The sequence below is a fragment of the Chrysemys picta genome, chromosome 20 (assembly GCF_011386835.1).
Source record: "Chrysemys picta bellii isolate R12L10 chromosome 20, ASM1138683v2, whole genome shotgun sequence".
In the NCBI taxonomy this organism is placed as follows: domain Eukaryota; kingdom Metazoa; phylum Chordata; order Testudines; family Emydidae; genus Chrysemys; species Chrysemys picta.
Window position 1 is genome coordinate 10,188,033 of NC_088810.1, and position 22,929 is coordinate 10,210,961.

The 22,929-nt window shown below is 56.1% G+C and overlaps 1 pseudogene; it reads left to right on the forward strand.

Moving 5' to 3' along the window:
• Positions 1-15,497: 15,497 nt before the first annotated feature.
• Positions 15,498-18,290, forward strand: LOC135976691 (interferon-inducible GTPase 5-like; annotated as a pseudogene).
• Positions 18,291-22,929: the final 4,639 nt, after the last annotated feature.

The following is a 22,929-nucleotide window of genomic DNA, read 5'->3' on the forward strand; positions in this document are numbered from 1 at the left end:
TAGCCCCCCAGCCCCACCCCTTCCACCTGAGGCCCCTCCCCTTCTGTGCCCACCAGAGCCCAGCCCCCACTGTGGCCGCTGGCCCCTGCCCATGCCCCCGGTCCCCTCATTGTGGCCACTCTAGCGCACCCCCCCAGAGCACTGGGGGCTGGGCAGCACAACCCCCTCCTCTCCGGCCCCAGCAGAATGGTCCCAGCCTTTCCGGCCCCAGAATGCCAGGGGGCCGGATAGTGTGGCCCCAGCTGTCCTTCCCCCAGAGCGCCAGGGGGCCAGGCAGCATGGCTCCAGCATTCCCAGCCCTGGAACGCCAGGAAGCCAGGCAGCCATGGGAGAGCCAGCTGACTGCAGGGTGGGCGGGCCACATCTGGCTGTTTGGAGAGACTCAGCCTCCCCCTGCTTCTGATACCTGCCGCCCATGTTTCTGAACCCTGTTTGCGCTGTTTTCCCAAATTAACTCCGAATTACTTCCCTCCTTTATTAAAAGTTTCTTTTCTACACTCAGACTCTGTGCTCGCGAGTGGGGAAGTTTTACCTCTCAGAGGTGCCCAGGGGTGGTGTGTAATTTTCCCAGGTTACTGGGTGGGGGCTCGAGCCAGTTCTGTGTTGTATCGATGGAAAGGAACCCCTAGATACTGAACCCAGCCCTGGTTGCTGCCGGCTCCACCTGGCAGAAGGGTTACACCAGTACCAAAGGAAGGGGAGGGGTCGATGGGGAATCAGGACCCTGAGACTGACAGTCCCCAGGAGCAATGGGGAGAGGCCAATGCTCCAGGTCAGCCTGCTTGCTATTTAATAAATTGCATTTGCTTTGAACTGTATGAAATGATCAGTGGGTCGGGGAAGCGTCCAGTGCAGAGAGAGCCCCCCGGAGTGGGGACACCCTAGCCCCGTCCTAGGTGACCACACCAGGGTTGGGGTCCAGCCCCCCAGGAATCCTGGGCCCAGTCTTGTCGGGGTTACCAGGACTCTGCCACATAGGAGAGTGAAAGGGGAGCCCTCGAGGTCAGGCAGGCCTCTGGGTAAAGGGATTGGGAGCAAGGACTCAGATCCTTTCGCTCGCCCATTTCACCGGGGTAGTGTATAGACAGGAAAGTTCCACACAATACCGGGACCGTTCCCCCACTTACACACAGTAAGTAGGAATGGGGCTCATTTAGGGGCTGTGTAGCAGATTTACAGGATGTGCTGAGCTCCCCGCACCCCCGCCTTTATACCATCTCTCTCCTGTGGAGGAAAAATGGTCTGGGGCCTAAACTTTGGTCAAGTGAACTGTATGTATGGTCAGGTAAACTATGTGTGGCCTGGAGGAAGGAGAAAAGGGGGGGAGTAAAAGGAGAAAGATAGACAAAAATCATACAAGCAAAACTAACTGTAGTAACTATAAGAGCAGAACTAACTGTAAAAATTATAAAAAAGAATTAACCTTTGTAACAGACTATAATTAATAAATGCCAGGTAACAGAGGAAAAAACCACAAAGGGCAAATATAAGGAAAAACAGGAGAAAGCTCGCTTTGCTTTATTCCTTATATGGATGTAAAACTTTAAGGAAGTATATGTAATTTTTGTGGTTTTATCCTATATAATCTCTCTCAATCGAGGGGAGGTGGGGGGGGGGGGTCGGCTGTCTTGGCTGACTCCCCCATGCATGAAGGTTTAATTAATCAATAAAGGAGCCTCAGGCTGTCTAATCCAAAATCAACTGTGTGGTCAATTTTCCACAACAATTTGGGGGCTCATCCGGGATCCACAAAAAACTCCCCCAAACCGGAGGACCGCGGGCAATCTCCCACCAGACCCGGGGCCCATCTAAAAGGTAAAAAACATTTTAAAATCTCTATCGTGGGTTTCTGGTGGAGGATTTGCCCATAGGCTCAGGGTTGGGTGAGTTGCACGCTGAATCTAAACCTTTTGCTGACAGACACGCCTGACGCCCTTCCGTTTTGTCTTGTTCTGGTTGTTTTGTGTCTGTCCTAGGTACAGGGCTAAAACCCCCCAAGGTAGGGGCCACTACAAACCCCAGAAAAGTCAGTGCCCCCAAAGTAGCCCTAAGGTTAAGGTTGGCCAAAGCTACCACCAGCAATAGGCCGGTGGTGGAGGGGCCGTAAAACTAGCCGCCAGTAATTGGGGCTAAAAGCCAGTTTAAAGGGTGTGTCGTATGTTTGTAAATAAGTAGGGGTTGCAGGGTCCCCTACCCTTGTTTCCCTCCTAAAGCCCTAGGCTCCCTTCCCCGCTCGGAGTGCGAGGAAGCCCTAAAAAACCGTCCACAAACTCCTAGGCAGTAGGGTAACTGTCTCCACTCTCTCAAAAACAAACTGGTGTCCTTTGCTGGGGGAGGGGTGTGCAAAAACCGAGCCTTTCCTGACCCCTTCTGGTCTGTATGCCCTGCAACCGAGTTCCCTTCCCCAATTCCCCTCTTAAAGCCTTAGGCTCCCTCCCCCTCTTAAAGAGAGGGGGGCCCCTAAAAACCGCCCGCCGTACCAAAGGCAGTAGGGCAAGCAACACCATTCTCCTAAAAACGGGCTGGTGATCTTTGCCAAAAGTGGTGTGTGCAAAAACCGCGCCTTTCCAAACCCTTTCTGGTATAAATGTCTAAATGTTGGGGTTTGGGTCACGCCCAGTGATGAGCTGCCAAAATCATAACAACCGGTTCCCTCCTCATCCCATGAGGGGGTCATGGCCCCCCCCCCGGGACTCCTACCCCATCCAACCCCCCGCGTTCCTTGATCCCCCCCACCCCAGGGGCCCCACCCCATCCACCCCCCTTCCCTGTCCCCTGACTGCCCCCCGCCACTCCATCCAACCCCTCCTCTCATTCCTGATGGCCCCCCGGGACCCCTGCCCCATCCAACCACCCCTTCTTTCTCTCCCCTGACTGCCCCTGGAACCCCTGCCCCTGACTGCCCCCCACCGCTCCATCCAACCCCTGCTCCTTCCTGACTGCCCCCTGGGACCCTTGCCCCCATTCATTCCCCCTGTTCCCTGCCCTCTGACCGCCCCGACCCCTATCCACCTCCTCACAACCCTCCGAACTCCCCTGCCCTCTCTCCCACACCCCCTCCCTGCTCCCTGCCCCCTTACTGCACTGACTGGACTTGGCTGGCTGCGCTACAGTCCGGCCGCATCCGGAGCTGGGGGCCGGGGCCACAGGGCCGGGGCAGGAATAGTGATGCCGGAGCCCGGAGACCCGGGGCCAGGGCAGGAGTCGCGCGGCCGGAGCCCGGGGTCGCGGGACCAGAGGACGCGGTGGGAGCCAGGCGGCTGGGGCCGGAGGACGTGGCGGAAGCCGGGCAACCGGCCAGAGCCAGGGAGGGCCGCGGCAGGAGCCGGGCAGCTGGGGAGGGCCGCGGCCAGAGCCATGGGGCCGGACCACCATTGCGCCTGGAGCTGCGCGGCCGGAGCCGGGGATGCGGCCGGAGCTGGGCAGCTGGGGATGCGGGGCCACCGCCGCGCCTGAACCCGTGCTGCCAGAGCCGGGCCGCGTCGCGCCACAGCAGGAGCTGGGCGGCCGGGGCCACGGCCGGAGACGGGCAGCCGCGGCCGGAGACGGATGGCCAGGGTTGCGGGGCCGGGCCGGACGGGGACGTGGCCGGAGACCTGCCGGGGCGCATGGCCCTCCTTGCTCCCCGCCACACACCTTAGCTCCGTCTTCCTGGGCCTGAGCGGGAAGCCTGCTTGCTTCTCAGCCCTCCCAGGCTTCCCGCACGAACAGCTGATTCGCGGGAAGCAGGGGGAGGAGAAGCAGGGCGGAGCGTTCATGGGAGGAGCTGGAGGCAGAGCTGAGGTGAGCTGGGGCCGCGGCGGGGAGCGCTTGTTAAATTTAAATGCCCTTTTAGAACCAGTTGTCCCATGCGGGACAACCGGTTCTAAAAGGGCTTTTAAATTTAATAACCGGTTCCCGCGAACCGGTGCGAACCGGCTCCAGCTCACCACTGGTCACACCTCGCCGGTATAAAAAGGGGGCACACAGTAAATGGTAAATGGTAAATGTTATATGTTTTGGTGTTGTATGTTTTGTCCACTGTGCTAGCCTATCTGTTAAATTAGCCCTTTGTAGGTGCCTGGCCACTTGGTTGTGGTTGTCTGTCAGGTATCCATAATGGGGGCGGGAGAATCTAAGCAAATTCCCATGCCAAAAAAGGGCACTCCTGCCGCGTACATGTACTCCAATTATGGTCCCTCAACCAGTAAAACTGGTACACTAAAAATCACCCGAGCCTGCAATTTCCCCCAAACGAAACTGGGCAGAAAGCTGCTGCCCAGCCCCCACCACCCCCAAGGGCAAAAAATATCAAGCGCTTTAAGTATCAAAAGCCCTTACATGTACCCCTCAAACAATGTCTCCCCGTACTAAAAAAATGTTCCCCTTCCGCCAATTCCCGAGCATTGGCGCTTCAGGTCAAAAAACCTTGGTGTCTGTGCATGCACCTTCTCTCCCAGAAGCGCTGAGCTCCCACAGCTGCAACGGGAGCTGCAGTTGGAGCTGCCGGTGCTCAGGACCTCTGGGAATCACAGGGGGGAGATGAGGGATAAGAAGGACAGACAGACAGACAGACATGCACAAAGGGGCTGGTGAGAGGCAGTCCCTGGAGACTGAAACTCTCTCCCCCTCTCACCAGGACATGGCTCTGCCAACGTACTCCAGCGAGACATCCCTCCATAGGCAAGAGGGGAGATTCAGATCCATCCAGTCCTTGTCCTCTGTGCTGATGGGGAAGATTAGTGCCAATGACAGGATTGGGGGTGCTGGGTGGGGCCCCTGGGAACTGAGCTGAACCCCCCAATCTCGCTGCACCAAGGTGACACAGAATGGCTGTAGGACAGGCCTCAGGCATGGTTGAGACTGGTAGCTGGGCAGTGAGGGGGTGTCTCTCCTGTCTGCCATGTTGCGTAGAGCTTGGTGAGGGGAGAGAAGACTCATTAAAATTATTATTACAGTAGCACTAGGGGGCCCCAGTTATACACTCATATTCACGGAGGTATAGATTTTAAGGCCAGGAGGCATCCTTGGGATCCTCTAGTCGGACCTGCTGTTTAGGTCAGAGAGTAATAGATCAGCACCCCGTGGTGCTCGGTGCTGTACAAACACAGAGCACAGCAAGATGGTCCTTGCCCCATAGCGCTTATAGACACAAAACAACAGGTGGGGACAACAAAGAGACAGGAAGAGCACCAGGTAACAATGAGACAGCAGTGGCCAGCGTGGCAGGCAGAAGTCACAGCACACCAGTCCCCTAACCACCCTCAAGTTTCCCGTCGGCCCCGCAGCAGAGGAGACTGTTACAAACTGACCCAGTTACACACTGTACAGTCCCCAGCCTGGTGTGAGTGGAGCCAATTGCTGCTTCCACACCAGCTGAGTCTAGGCAGGGGCTAGTCGCTGTTTCTGATTCTATAGAGCCCAACCCCAGGGTCAACCTCTTGTCTGATGCCCTTCCCTGGGATGTGGGACACTGTCATCCAGACCTGTAACCAGTGCTGAGACCTCCCCCAGCTCCAGCCATTTACACACGCTGCCCCAGAGCTCACCCAGCTGGGGGCACGCTGGCCTTCTCGGTTAACCCCTTCAGGGACAGCACGGTGGGGGAACCAGGCACACAGGCTTAACCGCAGCCACTTGACTCTTAAAGCACTTGAGGCTACAGATCTCTGAAAACAACAGAAGTCCTGAGACGCCCCCTCCCCTCCTCTGATCTGCCCCTGTTCCCTCAGCTCGTCTGTCCTGCCTGTATAGCTCATAGCCAGGTAATACAGCCCCCCACTGATGTGTGTCCTTTCATCTTGCTTCAGCAACTTCTACCGGAAGGGGAGGGACAATCAGGGCCATATGAACAGGGCCGGCTCTAGGATTTTTGCTGTCCCAAGCCGAAACAATTTTGGCCGCCCCCTCGTTTTTTTCTTACCCCACCCCCGGCCCCGCCTCCGCTCCGCCCCTTCCCCAAATCCCCAGCCCTGCCTCCTCCCCCCCGGCTCTCAAACCTGGGAGGGAGGGGGAGCAGCGGCGCGTGAATCAGCTGTTTCAGCAGTGGAGGTGAGCTAGGGCGGCCGGGGCACATTTTTAGGGGCGGCATTCTGGCGCCGGCCATGCCGCCCCTAAAAATGTGCCGCCCCAAGCAAGCACCAGCTCATTTTGCTGGTGCCTAGAGCCGGCCCTGCATATGAAGATGCAGCTGAGAAGCACCCAGCAGCAGGGCCGGCTTTAGGCCGATTCCACCGATTCCCCTGAATCGGGCCCCGCCCTTCAGAGGGCCCCGCGCAGATCGGGCGGTGTCCCTGCCTCAAGCAAAACTCTGAGGCTCTCCCGGAAGCAGCAGCTGTTGCTGCTAGGCAACGAGAGATGCTGGCTGGCGGGGGGGGGGGGGGCTGAGGCAGAGGCAGAGGCAGCAGGGGCTGTTGCAGGTCAGGAGGGGGGAGAAGGCACATGTGCTTTGCAGCCTTCCCCTCCCCTCCCCCCAGCACTCACCTGGAGGAGATGCCGAGGGGGCTGAGGGGGCTTCGGTCCGGTGGGAGACAGGAATTTCGGCAGTGGACCTCACTCACTGAGCAGCTGCTGGGGCTCCGGTCGGTGAGAGTTTGACCCCGTGATTCCCCCTAGGTGTGTAATATTGGGTTGGTTTTGTGGTTTTCGGTGGTGTTGCTGTTTGAGGGTGAGTTTGTGCCTGCCTGTGTCTGTTTCAAAACTAAACTGGGGATCATGTAACCCAGGAAGAAAGCCCCGAGCCGGTACTTAGTGCTGTGAATTCCAGGTGGGGGGGGGGGGGGGTTGGAGGAGGAAATCAAATACATCAAGAGGGGAGAATGCGAAAGGTCTGCAACACGGCAGGCTGAGACTTTTATCTCTCCCCCCTCCCCCGAGAGAGGGGAAACTGAGGCACGGAGTGATCTGATTCCCCTCCCCAAATTATTTTGCAAAGGAGGGGGACGGGGGCTCCTATCCAAACCAGTTCCCTTCACATCAACTCTGCTTCCCCTGCTGCAAGACCACTGTAGGGGCTGAATATTTCCATTAAACTATAAATAAAATAGACCGGCTTGGGGGGGAGGAATATTCCCCCCCCCAAGCTGTGTGGGCATTAAGTTTTTTTTAGGGGGGGGCACGATAATATTCCGGATCGATCAAACACCCGCTCAGCTTTCTAGCCATCCAGCAGCTCTAGGGCAGGGAAGGAAGGTGCTCTTGGTGCAGAGTGGTCGCAAAACAGGGGTGAATTTAGCGGGGGGGGAGTCCAGTTGAAATCCCACCCGATGCAGCCACACAGAATCACTGGCGGCGCGGGGAGAGGCCAGGAGTGGAAGCAGGTGGCCCGGGGGTGGGGGGACATTTGCCCTCAGTCCTGGGCTCTGGGATGGACTAGGCTGGGTGGGTGGTGGGTTCAGTCTAGTCTTCCAGCCTGTTGCTCTCTCTGGGGTTTGTGGTTTTCATCTGGCTCCACCGAAAAGATCAAACAAGCCCAGTAGAAAAGGGGGGTGAGAGAGGCAGGAAGGGGTTTGTAAGGGGTTAAAGTGACCCATCAATGAAAGAGTAAAACCAGAGTGTGACTGGGTTTCCCCCCAGCCACCCCTCCTGCAAACACTGGTCAAGGGGCAGCCCCATCCCTCACCGAGGCTATGGTGAGGGGCAGCAGGGGAGGAAGGAAGCCACATGTGATGGCAGTCCCCTCCCCCACAGCACCCACCACCCCCTCTCCGGCCCCCAAACTCTGTCCCAGAGCCTGCACCCGCCCCTCGGCACTCCCTCCCAGAGCCTGCACCCCTCCACCCACCCTGCACCCCACACCATGCCCCAGCCTGGAGCCTGCACCCAAACTCTGTCCCACTCAGCCCTGGGCAAAGCTCTCCTTGGCTGGCTCCCAGGCCCTCTCCTAGGGTTGCAGCTGTCTGGAAGTGCCTGCCTTCCACACCTTCCTCATTCATTCAACAGGTCAATTGATTACAAAGTGGGGGGAAGATCTTATTCTACTTCTAGCAAAAAGACATTTTTCTTTTACCTTAATTTATACTACCTTAGGGGCCAGCTATAACATTACCAAGGTTCAATACAAAGTCATATAAAAGTTATACAAAAATGCATAATGCAGAGATTTATCTACAACTGCACTGATTGACTGCTGTGTGCAGTAATATAGTGACCCCTGGGTCTTTGAATGAGGCTTTATACTTGGGGGGGGGCAAGCGGGTGGGCAAGCGGCAGGTGGGCAAAGAGGCAAGCAGTGAGCCAGCAGGGGTTCTAGGGGCGGGCATGGGGGTTTCTGGCAGGGGAGGGAGAAGGTGAAAGGAGGCAAGTGGTTGGTGGGGGACTAACTAGGAGGGATGTAGCAAGCCAGCGGGGGGCTAGGGGGTGAAGAGGGGTGTGATGGTGGGGCCGAGCGGGGAGGGGTCGGGTCCTATTTTACTGCTGTGATCTGGTCACACTATGTGTGCCATTTCTTCCGCCCCGCCCCCCAACCTTCCTTTTTGGCCCACAGCTGTTTCGGCGGGGCAGCGCTGGGGAAGCAGGGTTTGTTTCCGTGGCCGGGAGACACTGTGGGGTGGGGGAAGGAGGGCACAATTTTATATTAATAAGGAAATATTGTATAAATTTTAATAAAATAAACATTATTGAAGAAAATCAGTTGTACAACTATCAAAACAAGAATTATTTTCCTAATATGAAAGTGAAAATCAGCTAATTAAAATATGACGCAACGTATGTAATATATAATTTTGTTATTATTTATATAGTCATGGAAAGTAAATAATACGTGGAAGAAATGAAAGGGTTCTTTTTAAATGGCTTTTTTTTTAGTCATCCCTGCTGGGGCTCCGTCGAAACTGTTCGAATTGGGCCCCGCACTTCCTAAAGTCGGCCCTGGCGCCATGGCCCTGGTCCGGCACCCCTGCCCCCACGCTGTCCAAGTCATGGCTATAAACCCTCTTGGCCTCTCAGCCGTTAGGCATTTGAGAGCTAAATGCTTTTGCTCTTACGGGTGTGAATTCTGCTCCTGTATGGAGAATATGGGGGGCAGTGTCACAGTCCCCACCTGTTGTTTTGTTTCTGTAACCGCTACGGGACAAGGATCATCTCCCTGTGGTATGTGTTTGTGTAGCACTGAACTCCATAGGGCACTGACCTGTGACTCTCTGACCTGGGATAGACAGCAGGTCCCACTAAAACAGTGATTCTCAAACTTTTGTACTGGAGACCCCTTTCACATAGCAAGCCTCTGAGTGCGACCCCCCCTTATAAATTTTTTATATATTTAAAACCATTCTAAATGCTGGAGGCAAAGCAGGGTTTCAGGTGGAGGCTGACAGCTCGCGATCTCCCACATAATAACCTCACGACCCCCTGAGGGGTCCCGACCCCCAGTTTGAGATCCCCTGGACTAGAGTATCACCAGGGTCCCTCCTGGTCTTAAAATCTATAACTCTGTGAGCATGAGTGTATAACTGGGAACCCCCTGGTGCTGCTGTAAGATCAATAATCATTATGGATACGATTTTTGTCATGGTAAAATTAGGCAAAATTCACAGAACAGTCAAGATAAAAATGTATAAAATCAGGGTTTAGACACAGAAACAAAACATGTGTAACAGTTTAACAATAAAGTCTTACAGTGTCACATTTACATGAAACAACGTTAATGCAACAGTTTTCATTTCCTTGTCAAAGTAAACGATTTTGAAATGAGATATGCATATTGTGCAATCATTTTTTAAACAAAAATAAGGAAAAATTATATAACAAAAATAATGGATTCTTTTTAGTAAAGGCCCTTTTGCAAACTGTTGTGATTTTGGTGTAACAAGTTACGCGTAGGTAGATTGTTATTTTTTATGCGGCGTCTGTTGTCCCCAAGCACATTTGTATAAAACGAGAAGGCGCGTTCTGCAGCCGGGTACTGCTAAGCATCGAAGGGTAACTACGGGCAGAGCTGGGAATTTGTCCATCCTGCTTCTCCAGAACTGGAAAACATCCTCGTTCCTCAGTTCTTGAACTGCTCCCAGTAAGACCAATGTTCTTTGGGCTGGAATGTTGTCTTCAAACAGTGGTATATTTCCAAATACGGTGGTCTCACATGTGCCAAGGTATTTGACTTGATTTGACACATACACAGCATGCAGTGAAGAAAGCGGCATCGGGTTGGCAAAAAGTTCAGTCAGTGTCCATGTCTGACTTGTTCTTTTTTGAGTTTTCCAAGAGTGTTGTTTTTGCTGTTGGCTGTTGGCAAGTTTCAGAGCAGGTCTCTGCCCACAACGCGAGCTCATGAACTGTGGGCTCTTCATAAGCTGTAAGCATGTTCCTGATTCAGGGTGCAAACTCTTTTAGAGCCGGGACTTCTTCAATAACTGCTGCGGATTGGCAAAGATCAACAATCTCTTGAACACTTGAACTGCTTCTGTGACCTTCTCCTCTGTAAAGAATGAAACGGAATTCTCAGTGTGTTCACTGTGGTAAAGAGAAGCATTGAACCAGCTGTTCCATCTGGTTATTATGGGGTTGGTGGGAGGGAAGGACTTTTCCCTCTTTCCATTAGAAACATGCAGAACCAGGCTTTTCTTGCAGGACAGGCAGTGAAAGCACATTGTATAACCACAACTAATTCATTTACTTTCAAAAGTATCTGCTTCCACCGATCGCCCACAATGTTAAGCAAATATGCCATACATGTAAGATGTACAACATTTTAAAACAAAGGTTTCAAACCTCGATCCTAAGTTTCCCCCATGTACATGGCATGATTGGTCACAAACACAGTGATGCAATCAAATGGCATTGTGAATTTTTCAACAGTTTCCCATATTGAACAATTCATTTGAGCAATTGGAGACTCGGATAAATTGCTGCTGGTTTGGCCATATGTATAGCCAGTGCGTCAGCCTCTGTCTTCCCTCAATAACCCATTGATTTGTTGATTTTGTTTTTGTAATTATATTAGAGGTCCAGTTCTCGATCCTTTCACACCCCCAGAATGGGCCCCTCTTGTCTTGTAGAAATGATTTAATATTTCAATTATAATAAACTTGCATTTAATCTGGACTAAGAGCCCGTGTCTCTGAATTTCACCATTGCTAAAGGCCCATGGTTTAAGGGCATTGCTCTGACTAGACAGGAGCTCTTCCCTCCGAGTGTCACTAATTGGCGGTTAAACGAGGGGGGGGGGGAATGCAGCCATAGGGTGTTTGTGAGGAGAAGAAGCGAAACCCTGAAGCAGCAGCGTCACCAGCAACAAGGGTCGGGTCTTTACCTGAGGGGATTCTCTACAGTTCCTTATCTGTGACTCGAGCCCTCACCAGTAACCCGGGAACCTGTATTCGCTCTGGGCACCTTTGCTGGGCAAATCTGTACCCAGTCATAAGCACAGTCAACAGCGAGTTAAACAGAAGAACTTTGTTGGCGGAGGAAAGAGGAAGGACGGGGTGAACTGGGACAAACCTTTACTGTTCAACACCTTCCCCCATCTTCTGTCTCAGGGTGTATCTGTCACAGCCCCGACCAATTGGCCCCTGAGCGGCTGATGCAGTTTGTTCTGTCTCCCAGCCCCTCACTCACAGTTTGTGGCTGCAGGAGAATCAGGGTCCCTGGGGCTCTGCCCCCGTCCTGCTCTGATGATGTCAGAAGTGGGTTTAAGCCTGTGCAGGGACATGTCCATTGGACCTTAAACCTAAAGCCGCCACCACTCAGCCGTTCTGGGGTTCTTAGGATGATTTCAGCAGTTAGGACAGGGAGGCTGCTCCAGAGTCTTTAGGTGAACGTAGACCCTGATCCCAGCCACTGTTCAGGCTTTGCCCAGCTGGTTCCCACCAGGGAACTCTCCAGAGTATCAGCCCCAACTGCAGAACTTGGCCACATTTAACCCCGATGTCCCCAAACCATCCACAGTTGATATGTAAATGAGCTACGGCCTCACTCAGTCCCTTTGCCCTCCAGCAGATGGCAGCAGAGAGCTCCCTGTGGTACCTCCCCTTCTCTCATGGACTTGAGGCCCCAGGGCTCCCACTTCTCTCTCCTGGCTCTGCCCCAACTGAGTCCCCCTCCCTTGTATCCTCTTTTCCTGGCCCTGGCCCAGCTGGGGTCACTAATTAACATTAGAAATAAACCATCAGAAATACCCATTGCCTCCTGAGGGGAAGGGGAGGGTGCTGCCTGTCTCCTGCAGCAGCTCTGATTGGCTGCCCTTCCCCAGGAGGTGGGGCAGTGGGTATTTTAGATGGAGCAACAGTGACACCTGGTGACCAGTCTGGGTAACGTTTCCCTCATTAGCACAGCAGTGACATCCAGTGGCTAATTAGGGGAATGCAGAGAGTGTATTTTGTAAGTGGAACAGCAGTGACTGTGCATTGCATGTTACTGCTGCTTCATTAAGTAATAAAATCTGAATTTAGAGCTCGGGCACTGGGAGCCAGGACTCCTGGTTGCTATTGTGAGCTCGATGTCTATAGCTGTTGTGCAATCTTGAGCAAGTCACTTATTTTCTCTGTGCTGCACTTTTCCTCCTGTGAAAGGGGGAATCCTGCTCCTTTGAGATCTGTGGCACAAACCCCACTAGCTCCAATGGGAGCAGCGCTGTGCCCAGAGAGGGCTCACAGGGTTAATTCATATGTAGAAAGGTTTGTGGTGAAAGTCTCAGGAATAGCTCGTTATTAGTCAGTAATTCAAGGGCAGTGGGAGCAAGACAAACAGTTTCACAAGACAGTGAGAAATCGTGTGTGAGGGGAGAGGGGACCTTAATTTTGTCTTATGATTTAAGAACAAACCTGTGTACGTGACTGGGAGATTCTTCTCCTGAGACTCAGGCAGGTTTCTGTGATTCCCAGACCACCCTGGACTCTCTTCACTTTCCTGCCGGGTGTTAAACGAGGTGACTGATGTCTGTCACGTGTGATTCGGTTCCTCTCAGCCTCTCCTTGCACTGTGTGTGCAGTGGGGTGGTTGGTTGTGGGAGGTGTCACAGGCTGGCCGGCTCCTTAAGGCAAGCCAAGCTCGGCCTGGCCTGTGAGCTAACAGCGAGCCTCCCCCCACCCCGCTGTGGGCGATAGGGCAACTTAATGATAATAGGTGACCCCAGCTGGGCCAGGGCCAGGAAAAGACAAGAGGGAGGGGGAACAACTCAGTTAGGGGCAACCCCAGTAGAAAGGGCTGCTGTGTGTGTGTGTCCAGGGGCCAACATCTGGTTAATTATGGAGCCAGAGCTGTGGTGTGAATACCGATGCTCCACAATTGTGTCACTCACACGGGAACTTGGCTTTGGTTCTTGGCTGAACGTTCCGCTTAGCAGGTTCATTTCATGCCGGCGGTACTGCCCGGGCCTGTGAACGTCTGGCTCCTCGGGGTCCTGTTGGAAGCCGTCCCCATGGGGGAGCAAGTAGCAGCTGTCAACAGCTGGAATCTGGAGTCAGGGCCAGGCCGCGATGTTTTGCTGCCCAGGGTGTGTCTGTGCCCTGCCCCGAGTGTGTCGGGTCTCTGCACCGTGTGTCTGCGCCCTACCCCGAGTGTGTTGGGTCTCTGCACCGTGTGTCTGTGCCCTACCCCGAGCGTGTCGGGTCTCTGCACCGTGTGTCTGTGCCCTACCCCGAGCGTGTCGGGTCTCTGCACCGTGTGTCTATGCCATGCACCGAGTGTGTCGGGTCTCTGCACCGTGTGTCTGTGCCGTGCACTGAGCGTGTCTGGTCTCTGCACCGTGTGTCTGTGCCCTACCCCGAGTGTGTCGGGTCTCTGCACCGTGTGTCTGTGCCCTACCCCGAGTGTGTCGGGTCTCTGCACCGTGTGTCTATGCCATGCACCGAGTGTGTCGGGTCTCTGCACCGTGTGTCTGTGCCCTACCCCGAGTGTGTCGGGTCTCTGCACCGTGTGTCTGTGCCGTGCACCGAGCGTGTCGGGTCTCTGCACCGTGTGTCTGCGCCGTGCACTGAGCGTGTCCGGTCTCTGCACCGTGTGTCTGTGCCCTACCCCGAGTGTGTCGGGTCTCTGCACCGTGTGTCTGTGCCCTACCCCGAGTGTGTCGGGTCTCTGCACCGTGTTTCTGTGCCCTACCCCGAGTGTGTCGGGTCTCTGCACCGTGTGTCTGTGCCCTACCCCGAGTGTGTCGGGTCTCTGCACCGTGTGTCTGTGCCGTGCACCGAGCGTGTCGGGTCTCTGCACCGTGTGTCTGCGCCGTGCACTGAGCGTGTCCGGTCTCTGCACCGTGTGTCTGTGCCCTACCCCGAGTGTGTCGGGTCTCTGCACCATGTGTGTCTGTGCCCTACCCCGAGTGTGTCCGGTCTCTGCACCGTGTTTCTGTGCCCTACCCCGAGTGTGTCGGGTCTCTGCACCGTGTGTCTGCGCCATGCACTGAGCGTGTCGGGTCTCTGCACCGTGTGTCTGTGCCATGCACTGAGCGTGTCCGGTCTCTGCACCATGTGTGTCTGTGCCGTGCACTGAGCGTGTCAGGTCTCTGCACCGTGTGTCTGCGTCTTGCACCGAGCATGTCGGGTCTCTGGACCGTGTGTCTGTGCCGTGCACCGAGCGTGTCGGGTCTCTGCACCATGTATCTGTGCCTTGCACTGAGCGTGTGTGCTATCTGCCCTCTGTGAATCTGCCATGCACCGGCGTGTGTGTGTGTGTGTGTGTGTTAGCCATTTTCCACCCCCCCTGTACACTGGCACATCCCCTCTCCTGTCAGTCCCTGGGGAACACCCGGCCCCCGGGCCCCCTTCGCTCCTCCCCTGGTGTGGCTGCAGTTTGGGGCTGTGTTAGGGGCAGCTGCTAGGCCGCCCTGCAGAGGAACTCGTGCTGGGGACGGTGTCTGGCCTGTGACCCACGGGCGGGCGGATTAGATGGGCCCCAGGGCAGTCCCCTTCCGGCTCCGCAATCCATGAATCTGCATTTTTCACCTGCAAAAGTTGCGGCTGAAAAAACTGTGCCCAGCTCTGGGTCCTCAGACTCCCCCTTGGCTTCAGTTGAAATAGCCGGGCCCCAATTCCGGTGTCCTCTGTTCCTGTGCGCGGAGCTGGGATGGGGGCGGAGAGAGCCGTGCGCTCCCCGTCTTCCTGCCAGGCCTTTGGGGCGAGCGAGAGCAGCTGCAGGGCTCCCCACGGCTCCTGTGTCTAGAGAGCAGCCAAGGGAGAAGGCTGGGTCTGAGCCTGGCTCTGCCTGTTCACAGCTGAGATATTGTCCCCGTCAGCGGCAGGGTGCTGGGCTGGCTCGAAAATCTCCCCACTTATTTCCGAGAGTTCGTGGGAGCTGAGATCTAGTGAAAATTCTCACCTGTGCGGCTGCGCAGCGCTCAGAATAATGGAGGCCCTGATCTCAGCCAGGGTCTGTGCGGCACCTGACACAACGGGCCCCTGATCTTGGTCGGGGTCTGTACAGCACCTGACACAACGGGCCCCTGATCTCGGTCGGGGTCTGTGCAGCACCTGACACAACGGGGCCCTGATCTCGGTCGGGGTCTGTACAGCACCTGACACAACGGGGCCCTGATCTCGGTCGGGGTCTGTGCAGCACCTGACACAACGGGCCCCTGATCTCGGTCGGGGTCTGTGCAGCACCTGACACAACGGGGCCCTGATCTCAGCCAGGGTCTGTGCAGCACCTGACACAACGGGCCCCTGAGCTCGGTCGGGGTCTGTGCAGCACCCGGCACAATGGGGTCCCGATCTCGGTCGGCGTTTCTATGCATTACACTACAAATAATAAATAAGGATTAAAACCAAACAAGTCCTGTTTTTTCCACACTGCCCCTGCCTCATTCAGTGCATGGGTCAGATATGCAAGGGGTAGAGTTAAGGTTACATGGGCCACCATAAATGTGCCTTTTCCTAACTTTTGAGGGCTTGACACTGCACTGTTGGCGCAGGATTTTCCGGACGTAGCCTTAACTAGGAGCTAAAATGCTTCTTCTTCTCTACCGCAGACTGAGCGCCATGGCTCTCGATGGGTTCAGAGCCGCTGTCTATCAAGGGAACCTGACAGATGCGATTTCTAATGTGCAGCAGAGAACACCAGAGTCGTTTAATAGCCACACCCTCCACATCGCCATCACGGGGGAGTCGGGCTCCGGGAAGTCCTCCCTCATCAACACCATGCGGGGGCTACGTGCTGGTGATGAAGGCGCTGCTGAAACCGGGATGCTCGATACCATGACGATGCCGGTGGCTTATCAAGATCCCGTCCTCCCAGGCGTCACCCTCTGGGACCTGCCAGGGGTGGGGACGCCCTATTTCCCTCTAAACACCTACTGTGAGGCGCTCAATTTGAGCCAATACGATTTCTTCATCATCGTCGGCTCCCAGCGCTTCCGCTCCGACCACGCCAGGCTGGTCCGTGAAATCCAGAGAATGGGCAAGAGATTCTACTTTGTGCGCTCCAAAGCCGACATGGACCTGGACGCTTCCAGGAGGCAGCATCCCTCCAGCTACAACGAGGAGAGGATCCTGGAGCAGATCAGGGAGGATTGCAGGAGAGGCGTAGCTGCTGAAGGAGTGGGCCACCCACTGGTTTTTGTCGTGTCCAGCTGGGAACCCAACCGCTACGATTTCCCACTCCTGCGACAAACTTTGCAGATGGAGCTGCCGTGCCTGAAGAGAGACGCCTTCCTGCTTAGCCTGCCTGCTGTCGCCTCGCCCATCATCAACCAGAAAAAAGCCGCCCCGAAGGGGGAGATTTGGAAAATAGCCCTTTCTCATGTCTTCTCGCTGCCATTCCTGTCCCAGGCCTCGCTTTCTTGGGCACCTTCTTCATCTTCAGGAAACACCTGTCCCGATACTACATCATCTTCGGGGTGGATGACAGGTCCCTCTCTGCTCTCGCCCGGCAGATTGGGAAGTCTGTGCTGGAGCTGACGGCCGTGATGACGTCCTTGGGAATAACTGCCATGATGGCTCTGAAGCTGTTGTTGGATTCGGTGGGGACCGCCGTGATGGTAGCGGAATATTCGTCGGAGCGCCGTCCGGTATCTGGTGCCATGGTGTCAGGAGGGGTGGCGCTGGTTACCACGTCCTTCATGCTGCGGAAGCATTTGGCCTCTGTAGCTGACGACACCCAGCGGCTTCTGAGCAAAGCACTGGAGGCAGAAAGGGAAAACACCATCTAGGATTTGGTGTTGCATTGGATGAGCCTGCTGCTGTCTAGAAGACACAATCTTTGATTTCAGGCAGGAAAGATTCATGCTTCTCCCTCCAGGAGTTGCATGTTCAGCCCCCATAAACCATCTGGGGCGCCGTTGCACACCAGTCAAAGCCCCCATCATGAAGGAGACAGACTCGGTGACAGCTCAACGCTCCTGAAGTTTTACCACACAAGGAATGAGGCAGCTTCCTTCTTGACATGCATACAACAAAAATAAAATTATACCGAATCCGGTTCTATCAACCTAGGACCCGCTGGGCTCCTCCATCCCTTCGGAATCTGAGCACCTTACAACCATGAATGGACCGGATCCGCACACTGGGTCAAATCAGCTGCCACTCCATTGGAGTCAATGGGGCCAGATCCCAGCTGGGGTCAGTCGGCTGTAGCTCCATTGCAGGTTAGAAGCTAAAGGCCTTGTCCTCATGGGAAAGTTTTTCGGTATAACCTAAGGTGTGAATTGAAACCGATAGAATGATCCTGGTGTAACCTCGTGTGTGGACGCTCTCACTCCGGCAGAACAGTGACTTTCTTTCAGTTTCGTTGATGTCACTTGGGGGGGGGGGGGTTTAAGCTGAGCCGGAGAATGTCACTGTTCTACCGGCACAGGAGCGTCCCTGGGGCAGGGGATTAGAGCAGCGGGCCCAGTACACCTGGCCTTTGAAGACAAGGCCTAAAAGCCTCAGTAAAATGCTGCCCTGTGAATCTGATCAGTGGCATTTAGCTGCAATGCTGGGGCAGTGGTGTGCTGTGTGGGGTGTTTCACGCTGACCAGTATCATCTGTTTGTTTCCTTGCACTTTTTCTTGGCCTGTTTCTTGAATTGACCTATTGCCAATAGTGCTTCTGGGAGGGACTGTCTTTGTGTTATGTCTTCGTATAGTGCCTGGCACAATGGGGCCCTGGTTTCTATTTGCTACCGTAATACAAACAACTCACAATGATTGGCCGGGTACCGTGTGCCATCGCTGTATCAACAGGCTGGCAGTCAGTATCAATTCTAATCACATCGTCTTGCCATCTTGTGACGCTTTATTGACTCATTCACTCCCTGCCGCAGATCATGTTTAACGTAATAACGCCGTTACATTCCACCCCCGCCAGCCAGCGCGTATCGCATTTACCTTTATTCCCTAATCTCGGTATTTCTTGCCTTTGGGTTGACAGTCACTGCGCTGGTTTAATAAAGGTGCATTAAACACACGCCGCTGCCTGCAGCTTCTTGGGCATCTCTCTGGCTTGAGATACGGGGATCTCACTGGTATCCACAGTCGCGCTCGGCAGGGGAAAGAGCCCTCAGTATCACTGCCATACGCAGCTGGGAACGTGCACCCATCACTAGAGCCCTGCAAATCCGTAGGGATCCGCTGTATAACTTAGACCATTTTTGCGATACCCGGGTGGAGGCGGATACCAATTTTGTATCCGCACAGGGCTCTGACAGCAAAAGCCGTTTGGGCAGCTGTGAGGAACCGCAGTGTGGACCCTCCACCTGCCCTGGGCAAGTGGAGGGACCCAGGCTCCCCACAGTTGCCAGCGCAGCTCTCCCCGGCCTGGCTCCGGTGGCTGGGGAAGGGAGGGGGTTGCAGCTTCATCCTGGGCATGGTAAGAGCCGGGTGGGCAGCTGTAGGGAGCAGCTGCAGACCCTCCACCTGCCCTGGATGGGGGCCCGGAGCAGCCCCGGGGCAGCTCCACAGGTCACCTCCTTCCCCCCCCGGCCAGGCCAGCGTGGAGCCCAGCTGGGGAGCTCTGGGGAGCCGCGGCAGACCCTCCACTCCCTGCCGTGTTCCCGCCCCCCAGGCTCCCAACCCAGCCGAGGGCAGGTGGAGGGTCCACGTTTCCGCACCGGCTCCCTACAGCTGCCCATGCAGCCCTCCCCAGCCCGGCTCTGGCAGGGCTGGAGGGTGCCTCAAAACCTCAGCCTGCCCCGATGTAAAGCCCTGCAAAGCCGCTCATATCTGCAGATCTCCACCGATAATTTTTGCGGAGCGCACATCGGATATGGAGACACAGTTTTGTATCAGCGCAGGGCTCTACCCGTAATAAACAAACTCCCAGACGCCGCACCGGCTTCATCATCTGGGCAGATTTCAGCTGCAGCTCCAGTTGGAGTCCTCGGCTGGAATATGGGGTCCAGGTCTGGTGTTGGCACGTTCCAAAAGGGTGTTGAAAAAGCTACAAGGATAACATGCCTGACCCTGAAAGCACGATCGGATTGGTTTATCCAAGAGAAGGTTAAGCGGTGCCTTGATCATTGTCTGTAAGAAACTCTGTGGGGAGACTGATTTTACTAGGGGGGCGTGGGCAAATGTTTTGGCCTGAGGGTCACATTGGGGAATAGAAATTGTATGGCGGGCCATGAATGCTGACAAAATTGGGGTTGGGATGCGGAAGGGGTGCAGGTCCCGGCTGGGGGTGCGGGCTCTGGAGTGGGGCTGCGGATGAGAGGTTTGGGATGCAGGAGGGGGTGAGGACTCTGGTTGGGGATGCGGGCTCTGGGGTGGAGCTGGGGATGAGAGGTTTGGGATGCAGGAGGGAGCTCTGGGCTGGGATCGAGGGGTTTGGAGAGCGGGAGGGGGATCAGGGCTGGGGCAGGGGGTTGGGGCCTGGGGAGGGGCTCAGGGGTGCAGGCTCCAAGCGGCACTTGCCTCAAGCGGCTCCCGGAAGCAGTGACATGTCCCTTCTCCGGCTCCTATGTGTGGTGCAACCCCCGGCCCAGTGCCCCGGCTGGAGCGGGGCCGAGCCGCGTGGTGTGGCCCCCACCCCCTCCCCAGCGGGAGATTGCGGGCCAGCTTAAAATGGCTCCGGCCCGAGGGCTGTAGTTTGCCCATCCATGTATTAGAGGAATTTTTGACAGGGTTAGACAAAGACAGAACCAGACCCAGGGGTTGGAAGCTGAAGCTAGACAAATTCAGACTACAAATAATTCCCCACCTCTCCCATCTGCATTTGCCCTCTAGCGGCCCTGGGCCATGGTGTGTCAGGGACTTTGTCCCCCGTATAAGGGGAGAGTAATGGGGGGTCCGGGCTGGGGAGAGAAAGGGCCGGAGCTGCCCCGACCCAGGATTTTGTGGCTGGGGGCGGGGGGTTGGGGGGAAGTGGCACCGGGAAGGGAGAGGGGGTTCAGGGAGCTGCCTGTTTGCACCCCGTGCATGGACAGGCTGCAGGTTTGGAATGCTGGAGGTGCTGTGGAAATATGGGTACAGTCCTGCCATGGTGGGGGGGTCTCTCTATGGTTACGGCTTTCCCGTGGGGTGTGTGCGGTCTCTCTGTAATTAGAGTCTTTACATGGTGGGGATTCTCTATGGTTAGAGCAAGGGGGGCTGGGAGTCAGGACTCCTGGGTTCTATCCTCAGCCATGGGAAGGGAGTGAAGGTTAGTGGGTTACAGCAGGAATGGCTGGGGGTCTGGACTGATGGGTTCTATCCCCAGCTCTGGGAGGGGAATGGGGGTCTAGGGGGTTACAGCGGGGGGCTGGGAGCCAGGACTCCTGGGTTCTATCCTCAGCCATGGGAAGGGAGTGAGGGTTAGTGGGTTACAGCAGGAATGGCTGGGGGTCTGGACTGATGGGTTCTATCCCCAGCTCTGGGAGGGGAATGGGGTCTAATGGGTTAGAGCAGGGGGTGGAGTGGAGCTGGGAGTCAGGACTCCTGGGTTCTTATCCCGGCTGGGGGAGGGGATTGTGCTGAGCAGTGATGGCACAGCCCGAATGAGCCACAAACACCGCGTCCCTTTTCTCTCGGGCAGGGGGGTGACATGTCTGCAGCATATTTGCATTCGGGGGTGGGGGGTGGCTCTGCTTTCCACTCACCCTGAGGTGGGGAGGAACACAGCACCCGAGCTCTGGGAGCACCGTGCCTGTAGCTCAGACAGATGTAAGAAGCTTGTTGCACAGTTGGATTCCCACTCGGTCTTTTTTTCCGTGTTGCCTGATACATTGAATGGTTCAGAACACCTGCATTGGTTGCCCACTGAAGTGATGAATGAGCTGAGGGGAAGAGGGTTCTTGTCCCAGAATCAGGCTACACAGAACTAAACCAATGAGTTCAATATCTCGTCGGGAACCTCGGGGTGAATGATGAGGACACACGCAATGAAGGCAAAGCAAAGCCTCGATGATTTTTATTAAAATCAGTGACAAAGCCAGAAACTAGGGTTACCATACGTCCGGTTTTTCCCGGGGGGAATTGCCAAAAAGCCGAACATGTCAGGGAAAATGCTGGCCGGGCACTTCCCCTCCTGGGCTCCGGCGGCGCAGGGTCCGGAGGCATGGGGGCTGCCCGAAGCCGGTAGCGCTCGGGCAGCTCGGCTCTTAACCAGAGCCGAAGAGTCAGGGGAGGAGCAGAGCCTCCGGCTGCGGCGGCTCTGCTCCTCCCCTGACTCTTCGGCTCTGTTTAAGAGCCGAGCGCTACGGGCTTTGGGCAGCCCCCATGCCTCTGGACCACAGTATCCGAGATGAACATGTACTTGACCCTTAACCTTTAGCCCCAACTTTTCTAGCTTGCAGAGACAGTTGTGCCTGAACTCTTTGAATCAAAATGGTTATTGTTAACACCCTCTTGACCAGGGCACCCTGGGGGTCGCCCACATGTAAGGCCGGCCCTGGGGATGGGATCTGCCCCATGGCTGAGCGGTGACCAGTACTGGGTTTATAATGGCACCAATGGCGCCAGGCCCACACGGGGAAGGGGCCCATTATGGACCCGTTTAGCCCATCCACACAGCTGGGACCACTGGCCCCTCGCCCAGTCCAGTGCCCAGGCCTTGCTGTGCCAGTGGCTCCCAGCCAGCAGGTTCTGCTTGCCTGTAGGGGGCTCACTGCCCAGCAGCTGGGCTCTGCCATGTGGGCTGGGCAGGGATGCTGCCTGTGGCCGGGCTAGGTGGGCTCTCGGGGGTTGCGTCCCAGGGGTCTGCCCTGCTCCCCAGCGTGGCAGCAGCTGAGCATAGTTATTTAACCCATTGTCGTTGCCCCCTTCCCCTCTCCCCCCCCCCCCCCCCCCAGCCAGGCAAGTGGGTACTGAAGGCCCCACTCCAGCTCTGGCCTGGCTGATCGTGCCACTCGCGGGGGGCTGGAGCGATTCCCGACCGGGACCGGCCCTGGCCGTGCTGCCGGCTCAGCCTGCTGGACATTGTAACGGGGCCGCTGAGTGCGGCTGGGGGGCAGGGCGCAGGGAAGTGGGTCTCGGGGGTTTGTAGGGGGGGGGTGTGCTGGGCAGTGAGGGGGTGGGGGTGCTGGTCGGGGGAGGTTTGTGTGTTTTGGGCAGTGGGAGATCTGTGGGGGGGCACTGGGCAGTGGGGGATCTGTGGCGGGGTGCTGGGCAGTGAGGAGGTTTGTGTGTTTTGGGGTGCTGGGCAGTGGGAGATCTGTGGGGGGGCACTGGGCTGTGGGGGATCTGTGGCGGGGTGCTGGGCAGTGAGGGGGTGGGGTGCTGGGCAGGGGGGAGGTTTGCGTGTTTTGGGGTGCTGGGCAGTGGAAGATCTGTGGGGGGGCGCTGGGCAGTGGAAGATCTGTGGGGGGGCACTGGGCAGTGGGGGATCTGTGGGGGGGTGCTGGGCAGTGGGGGGGTCTGTGGATGGAGAGGCGCTGGGCAGAGGGTGGTGGCGTGGTCTTGGAGAGGTCTCTGGGCGGCAGGAGTGCTGGGCATAGGGGACTGTGGGGGGCGGTCTCTGGGCAGGGGGGCAGTGTGGTGCAGCGCACTGGCTGCCTTCAGAGTGGGGTGGCCAGAAAGTGGCAGCTGCTGGCTGGGCCCCGAGCTCTGGAGGCAGTGCTGCTGTCAGCAGCTGCCCCGAAGTCACAGTGGGCCCGGTACTGACTGATGAGTCATTGAAAGAGTTCCTGCTT